Source organism: Mesocricetus auratus, unplaced genomic scaffold (genome assembly GCF_017639785.1).
Source record: "Mesocricetus auratus isolate SY011 unplaced genomic scaffold, BCM_Maur_2.0 Super-Scaffold_100676, whole genome shotgun sequence".
NCBI lineage: Eukaryota > Metazoa > Chordata > Mammalia > Rodentia > Cricetidae > Mesocricetus > Mesocricetus auratus.
The window spans coordinates 88300832-88308770 of record NW_024429266.1 but is presented as its reverse complement, the minus strand read 5'-3'; the positions used below and the strand labels follow the sequence as shown (position 1 = coordinate 88308770).

Below are 7939 nucleotides of genomic sequence, written 5' to 3'. Positions count from 1 at the left end.
TCAGTGCTTCCTTGGGTTCAGGAGAAGCCACACCTGCTGTGGTAGTTTAAATGTAATTGGCCTCCATGATCTCATAGGGAATGGCACTATTAGGTTTGGCTCTGTTGGAGTGGGTGTGGCCTTGTTGAAGGAAATGTGTCACTGTAGGGGTGGGTTTGGATGTTTCCTATGCTCAGGATACTGCCCAGTGTCTCAGTAGACTTCCTGTTACCTGCAAGATGTAGGACTCTCAGCTACTGTCCTAGCACCACATCTGCCTGCATGTCGCCATGCTCCACATCATGATGATAATGGACTGAACCTCTGAACTGTAAGCCACCCCAAGTAAATGTTTTCTTCATAAGAGCCGCCTTGGCCATGGTGTCTGTTCACAGCAATAGAAACCCTACCTAAGACACCTACCCATCAGATCTCTCCTGCATCCCCACTCAGCACCTGTACTGGTCCCTCACTGGCTCTGAGGGCACACAGCCTGACTCTTCCTTGACATCTAGGACTGTTGTATATGACACCCTCACTCCGATTGGGCGGGGAGTCCCTCTGAATAGCCATCATGAGAAATGGCTCTTTCTGTTTTGCAGTCTGCCCTCCATTCCTGTTTCCAAGAACCACATCTGGGGTTAAAGGTCAGTGCAGGATCAGTGACCCAAGCCATAGTTTCCCCTCCCTTGGGCAAAGACAGCATAGTTAGTCCCTAATCTCAGTGACCCAGTAGCACTAAGCAATCTGGTTTCAGTTTACCTTGGATGCATTGGATATGCCAGAAACAAAGGAACAAACAAACAAAACAAAATGTCTCCATGAAATAAGCATTTACTGTGATTTTACAAACCTACTCATCCATCCATTTATCCAATCACCAACTCATCCATTCACTGGGTAACATTTACTACTGTCTGGTAAATGCCAGGCATGGTGATAAGTCCTTGAGATAAATCAGTGAATTAAAAACTCTTACCTCCTAATAGGTATAGACAGATGATAAATAATACCCATACAACATAAGAAGAGTCTACAGGAAGCCAAAATGTCACTGTGTGGAACAGAGATGGCAAAAATAATAAATGTTGGGGCAGAGAGTGGCTGGCTGGCATGCTCACACACAAGCCTTGGGCAGACGGCAATAACAGCTTTATAAAACGTGAGGGAAAGGAGAAAGTTAGAGCAGACTGCTTTGGGGAAGAGGAAGAGAAAATCTCCAGTGCAAAGGTCCTGAGGAAGAAGTAGTGTGTCTGGCATAGCTAAAGGAATAGAAGAGGGTCAGAGAGGCCAAGTGAAGAAAGCAATTGGAACCTAACAGAAGACAAACTGTATGGGACCCTTGGGGACTGGGAGGAGTTAGGCAAATTTTTTTCTGTCCCTATTTGAGTAAACTGATAAAGGCCAGTCTCTTTCATTGGTCAAACTGGAGTTTAGGAAATTCAACACATGTTTTGGAGTTTGCATGCCAAGCCCTAAAGTCACATGGATGAGGAAAGCAGCCTGCCTGCTCTTGTAAGTTCACATTTAAATCCCAGGATGGACTTCAGCAGGAGGGAGGGCCTTTGGCAAGAGGGAGGGGCTTTGGCAGGAGGGAGGGGCTTCATCAGAAGGGAGGAGCTTCGTCAAGAGGGAGGGGGCTTCAGTAGGAGGCAATGAGGGCGCGCGCGTGCGTGCGTGCGTGCGTGCGTGCGTGCGTGCGTGTGTGTGTGTGTGTGTGTGTGTGTGTGTGTCTGTAGTGGTGGTAGTCCACCCTCCCAAATCTTCAGCTTCCTCTCCATAACAGCAAACTGTCTGTGGTCCATTCTTCTACCCAGCACTGCGATGACAGAATGAAATAGGGACTAAGAGAATCTAAAAACTGAAGAATCATGCAGAGATGAGCAGTGACCAGGGGATCCAAGTGACTGTCCAGTGCCCTTTCCTTTGTTGCCTTCCCTGTAACCTCATTGCCACTCACTTTGCCTACTGAGAACCACAGGGGCTGCTCATTCAAGTTCGTGCAAATCCCCAGCCTGGAAAACACATCCAAAGCTGTCTGTTTTGCAAAGGAAATTTACCCATTCCTTCTATGTCATGTTTTCCTGCTCAGATAAACCCACATTTGTGCTAGTGCTAGTTTTTAAGTCAAATATGCAAGACTCCAACCAACAGTAACAAAGCCAGGTCCACAGGTGGCCAAGCCCCATGAGCTTTGAAAATGCATTCAGACAGTGTGAGGATATTAATAGGGAGACAGGTATCTCATTTCAGGTTACAAAGGAGATCCTGCAGTGAGGCATGAAAATGCTTAAACCAGGAGGCTCCATGGGAATACAGGCATGCCTGAGCTGGGTACCGGATGCCCAGTTTCCAGCTCTGAGAGCACAGCCTGCCAGTGCAACCCTGTTTCAAACAGAACAGGCACCACCCACTACGTGCAGAAGAGTCTTGGGGGTGGGAGGTTCCAGCTGCCAGGGTCCTTCAGAGTTCATCTTGATTCTTCCTTTATTGTATAGATGATGGTACCAATGCCTGCTGGTGACTTTAAGACGGCGATGAGATTTAATTTCAAATTCAGTGTCTCTCACTCCAGTGCCATTTGACTGACAAATGAATGTTTGCCTCTTTTGGAGTTCAGGGGTTACTAGATGTGTCTCACTGTCCTTTCTGTGTGACAGTTTCATTGTGGACCCAGGACTAGCAGGATGGACACGTTGGAGGGGGGGCATTTTTGAGAGTTCACTGATGAGGAAGACTGTTATTCTTTCAGACATCGGATTTGGGCCACAGGTTCATTTACCAGGTAATATCTTTCTCTTTTTCCGTCGCCCCTTGTCCTCTTCCTCCCTCCCTCCCCCATCCTGTGGTGTGTGCATGTTCTTAAGTGCACATGTGCATACAAGTGTGTTTATATACATGTGCGCACAGGAACCTGGAAGCTAGAGGTTGGTGTTGTGTATCTTCCTCTATTGCTCTTCACTTTATTTTAGGAAACAGGTTTTCTCACTTGTAGGAGAAACCGAGGCCAGTCTACACAAGCCGCAGTCGCCACGCCCCCCAGTGCACGGGCCAGGCCACATGAGCATGCGCACGCGGGGCAGGCACTGCTTCCCTGAGCCACGCCTCCAAGCCTGCCTCAACTCCCAGAAACTGCTGATGGGGAGACACCTGACCCAGAGACACCAATGAGGAAAGGACATGCAGCAGAGTCAGCGCCTGAGCCAGTGGAGCCTTGGGAGGGGGTGTAAAGGCAGGCCTAGCTTCCTTAGTAAGAGTCTGCAGCACGCTTGCTCTGCCACTCACTGACCCTCAGTACCTGAGTCTTTGTTGCTGTGTCTTCTCACCCCCTCCCCCAAGGGGTGTCCGAGCAGGGTCACCCTCAACACTCACTGAACCTGAATCCAACTCGAGAGTCTCTTGTTTCTGCCTTGCCAGGGTTCCTACGTTCTGTGTTGGTGCTGAAGATCTGAACTCGGGTCCTCCTGCTTTGTCATCAAGCTTTTTTTTTTCTGTTTTGGACTGAACTATCTCCCCAACCCAGTGACCCTTCTGTCCTCACTATTGTAAAAACATGGGAGGGGGTTGGTATGAGGGGACAGGAGAACTCAGACAACTGAAACATAGGAGCGATAACAACAAGGGGATTTCATGACCATGATTTCCCGTCTCACATTTCCAGATTCTATTTGTGTCACATCTGGGAACTTGACTCTGGAGTTGGATTCAGGTTCAGTGAGTGTTGCCGGGGGAAGGTCTCTGAAGAGAGGACACGGGCTGTCCGTAACGGTGTCATCAAGAGACACAGGACTTTTCACTCTGAACACACTCCTGCCGTGGAGCTCCATCACAGCCCAGCTGACGTCACTGCCCCCAGGAGGCCCCTGTCCTCCAGTCCTTCAAAGCCTCTTCTCGTCCTCGCCATGGCGACATTGCTGACTGATCCTCAGGCCTGTCCTCAGCTCCCCCAGGCTGCTAAGTTGCCATCTATGCCATGTCGTGGTCATTAAAAAGATCTCTAGAACCAGACCAGGAAAGCAGCAGTCCCAGCCTACAGGCATGGGGTCATCTGGATTCTCTGTGTCTCAGTTTCCTTGTTGACAAAGTAGAAACAGTAGTTAGGATAGGCTGAAGCTGTGGAGCAGTGTCTTATTTTTAAGTGCGACATACATCTCCTTTGTTATTTCTAATGTTTTATTACCGTGTTTTAGGCTGTGCCATGGAGGATATAGTGAAATGCAGTAGATGGTACTGGAGACGTGGCCTGCTGTCTGCTTTTCTGAGCAGTTAACACAGGGACATAGTATGTTCTCAGTACTCATGTGCTGGAACAATGGCTGACATCCTCTACGGAGTCATGTTTGTGACTGTGACATGATGTCTGTGACTTTATTCATGGTATTTCTCCTCAGTTAACTTCACATGGCAAGCGATTCGCTCACTATACCGTGGTGACCACCACATGAATTGTCTTCTGGCTTTAAAAATACTGAGTCCTTCCTTTCTTCACTGATCACCATTCACTGCACACAGACACTTCCCTGATGAGAGCTGAACTGATCTGTGGGTTAGAGATATGAATTTAGAGGGTGGTTTGGTGCTGTGTCCATTAACAGAACAATGGCAAGAGGGTTGGTCCTGTGAGCTCACAACTGAACGAAGTACAGAGTGTCAGTGGAGTGCTGGGTCACAGAGTGACATCTGTGTCACCTACACACACCAGGCTCAGGGACCGTAGAGAAGGAGAAAGTGGGAAGATTGTAAGAGCTGGTGGTTGGAGGGGAGCAGAGCAAAACAGTGTCTCCTGGACATGGCCGAGCATAACAAGTGAACTCAACCAGTGGTCTCTGCCACATTGTTCTTGATGTTGTTTCCAGAACAGGGTCCAGGCTGGCTTCTGTCTGAAAAGTAGCTTAAAAATGAAAGAAAGAAAGAAAGGAAGGAACTGAGGAAGGAAGGAAAGAAGGAAGAAAGCACAGAAGGAAAGAGGGAAGGAAGGAGGAAGGGAGGGAAGGAAGAAAAGAAGAAAAGAAATCCTTTATCATCAACCACGTCATGGGGACCAAACAGTATAATTTGGTACAAAATGATTTGAGCAAGTGAGCAAAAGCCCTAAAGGAAAGCTGGGTGTGTGGCACTCAGAGGACCCTCCTGGGCCCAGGCTTGTAACTTCCCTCTCTACCCCTCACTGCTCTGCACTGTTTAAGGGGCAAGAGAGCCGTGGAAAGAAACTGCCATCTTCATTGTATTTGTGATCTCCTATTTCCCATTGCATTCTCAAAGTCAACAACAGTAAAAATCCCTCTAACGCTGTCATTTATTGATAGTCACGAGGATCGTCACTAATCTAACAAATGATCACATTTGACAACATTTAGATACTAACTAAATATGTGTTTGTGAACACACCTGAGTGTAAGCAGCTATAGTGACATATAAACAATTTAAATTACGGATGGATCTTCAGGAACATCAACATAACCCCTTACCTATCTCATAATATGATTTTTTTCAGACCAGTTTTCCAGCTCATCAAATGGGCTGAATAAAAACTAGGGCAACTTCTCTGCAAAGATGATGGTCAGCCATTCCTTGTGTCCCTCCAGGTGCAGGACCTTCCATCAAGAAGAACCTGGGGCCTGCAAGCTGGCTCAGCAGGTGAGGGGGCTTGCCGCAGAAGCCTGCCATCCTCAGTTCAATCTTGGGGACCCACGTGGTCGTAGGAAAGGGCCAATAACGCCGCAAGTTACCCTGTGACCTCCACATTCACACTCTCAGACACAGCATATACATGCAATAGATAAATTAATTTAAAAGTATACACACGTATGTACACACACATAAACACGTTTTAAGAAGTGGAGTCTACTTCTCCCATTAAGCCTGGCCGCCATTGTTATTTGCTGTGGCTTAAAGAAGTCTCTTGCAAGAGACCCTTATATGGCCTGAAGCTTTTATTCTTTTCTGTCCTAAGCGCCTGAACCACCAACTGATGAAGTCTAACGTGCTGAAGGAACAAACCAGACAGCCAATCTCAGCTTCACCCTCCCACTACTTGGGCTTTAACTCTGGACTCCAACAGCCAGTGTGCCGGCCATGAGAAGGAGAGGGTACCTTGGGTCCTCCAGATCCTACCGTAGCACCATATGGATAAGAGAAGAGCCGGGTGTCCTTTGAACAACCCTGTCCGCACTGACCAACAGGACTGTTGCGATCGACTTTCTCCTCTGTGTTCATGGAGGACATTGCTGCTTGACCACAGCCCTTTCCCATTCTGCCCAGAGAGCTGCACAGAGCTCTAGACACCACTCTCAGCGTTGCCATTCCAGAACCAGCGATCATGCTTCGTGTTGCCGATTGGAAGAAGGGAGGGAGATTTCCGCCCGTAACCCGCTAGCTAGCCGTCAGCTGTGGACTGTCCAGATGGCCGACTTGAGAGGCCATGGGACCCGTGATTCAGAAGCCTGGCCGCAGATCAGAAATGCTCGGGCTGCTTTGAACATGGCCCTCACCTCTGGGTCTCCGCATTTAACACGGCCATGTTCTTTCTCTACCCTGCCATTGGACTTCACAAGGAGGCCTCTGAGGATGGGGGGTCACCACCCCCTGAACCCTGCTGGGAAACTAGTTTGGTTGATGAAATATTTGTGGAGCTCTTGGTATATCGGGGTCTCTAGTGTATTCAAGGACTCTGAGCCCTAGAAGGGAGAAGAGAACTCTAAAGGCAGAGAGAAGTAGGGTAAGAAAGAAGGAAGGAAAAGACTAAGGCCCAGGAGAGCGAGCTCCTGGTCATTCCCCGTTCCTGTCAGGAAAAGGCAGCCAAGCCTGGGTGGGGGGTGGGGAGGTCTGTGCCTGGCTCCAGATGTGAGTGAAGGCGTGCGCTGAGTTTGGAGGGTTTTTTCCTGTGGAGAATTTCTTAAACTTCAGACATGACTGTCAAAAAGAAGCTAGGCAGGGCTCGAAGCACATGGAAGATGTGTTTGACACAACAGGGTCAGGAAAGTTCAAGGCGCCCTTCCCTCTTGGCAAGCTTGGCAGGAATGCTAAAATACAGCCGGGAACTGGGAGCCTTATGACAGTAAAATTTTAAGGCTTCATTTCTGGTAAAATATGACTTGCTGTCGGGTGTCCGAGTTGGTAGCTTTGATGCAAATATGTAATAAATCGCACCTCCTCACTGAAATCTGGAGAGGTTTTCTTCATATAAATAAAAGCACGCGTGTGATAAAATGGCTTTTGATCACCTCACATGAAAGGTGTTAGGAATTGTCATACTGTTACCGTAATTAAAGTAGAGTGGGGGCAGAAATTCCGCTTGCAGCCCCCCCTCTATTTAAAAGACATTTTTGTTGAAAACCTCATTCATCCAACTTGGGTGTAGTTTTGACCTTGTAGTTGGAAAGAAAAGTTTTAGCAAGAAAATTATCTTACAATTGAAACCACTACAAACCAGGGGTGACACTGGCCTTTGTAAAACTTAATTTTCTCTCCAGTCTCCACAGTAGGGATGTTCCTAAGAGCTTATTTGATCAGTAAAAGAGTTGCCAAATGGCCTCCCTTCCTCCTCTTCCTGTTTGTTTCTTAGGCTCCCAACTGTTGAGATGGGGAATAAATTGTTTAACAGGATTTTCTTTTTGCATTTGCTCTTTGTACGTCACAGTGTTTGCCCCCACCGGCACGGACTCAGACTGGCAGAGGGTTCTTGTTGCTCCCACACAGGGTACCTCTATCATAAGGGTAAGCTTCCTAGTAAAGCCGGGGCTTCATCTGCTTGCTCTTGTCTTGCCTGACCTTGGGTTAAATAGTCAGACGCTTCTCACACACACACACACACACACACACACACACACACACACACACACACGGTTTATTTAACTTTTTGTTGTTTTATGTAAATTGATGTGAAGACATCAGAGCCACCAGAACTTGAGTTACAGACAGTTGTGAGCTGTTCTGTGGGCGCTGGGAATTGAACCTGGGT

General features: G+C 47.8%; 1 long non-coding RNA gene across 3 annotated transcripts; it reads left to right on the top strand.

Annotated features, from left to right (window-relative positions):
• The first annotated feature begins 270 nt into the window (after window positions 1-270).
• Window positions 271-7710, top strand: LOC121137210. 3 transcript variants are annotated; one of them, XR_005874440.1, is made up of 4 exons: window positions 271-310; window positions 2640-2764; window positions 5565-5616; window positions 5933-7710. It is a non-coding gene; the product is annotated as an uncharacterized LOC121137210 (long non-coding RNA). The 3 variants fall into 3 exon arrangements; XR_005874439.1 differs by lacking the exons at window positions 5565-5616; window positions 5933-7710 and adding an exon at window positions 3641-5549; XR_005874441.1 differs by lacking the exons at window positions 271-310; window positions 5565-5616; window positions 5933-7710 and adding exons at window positions 1274-1494; window positions 3641-5549.
• Window positions 7711-7939: the final 229 nt, after the last annotated feature.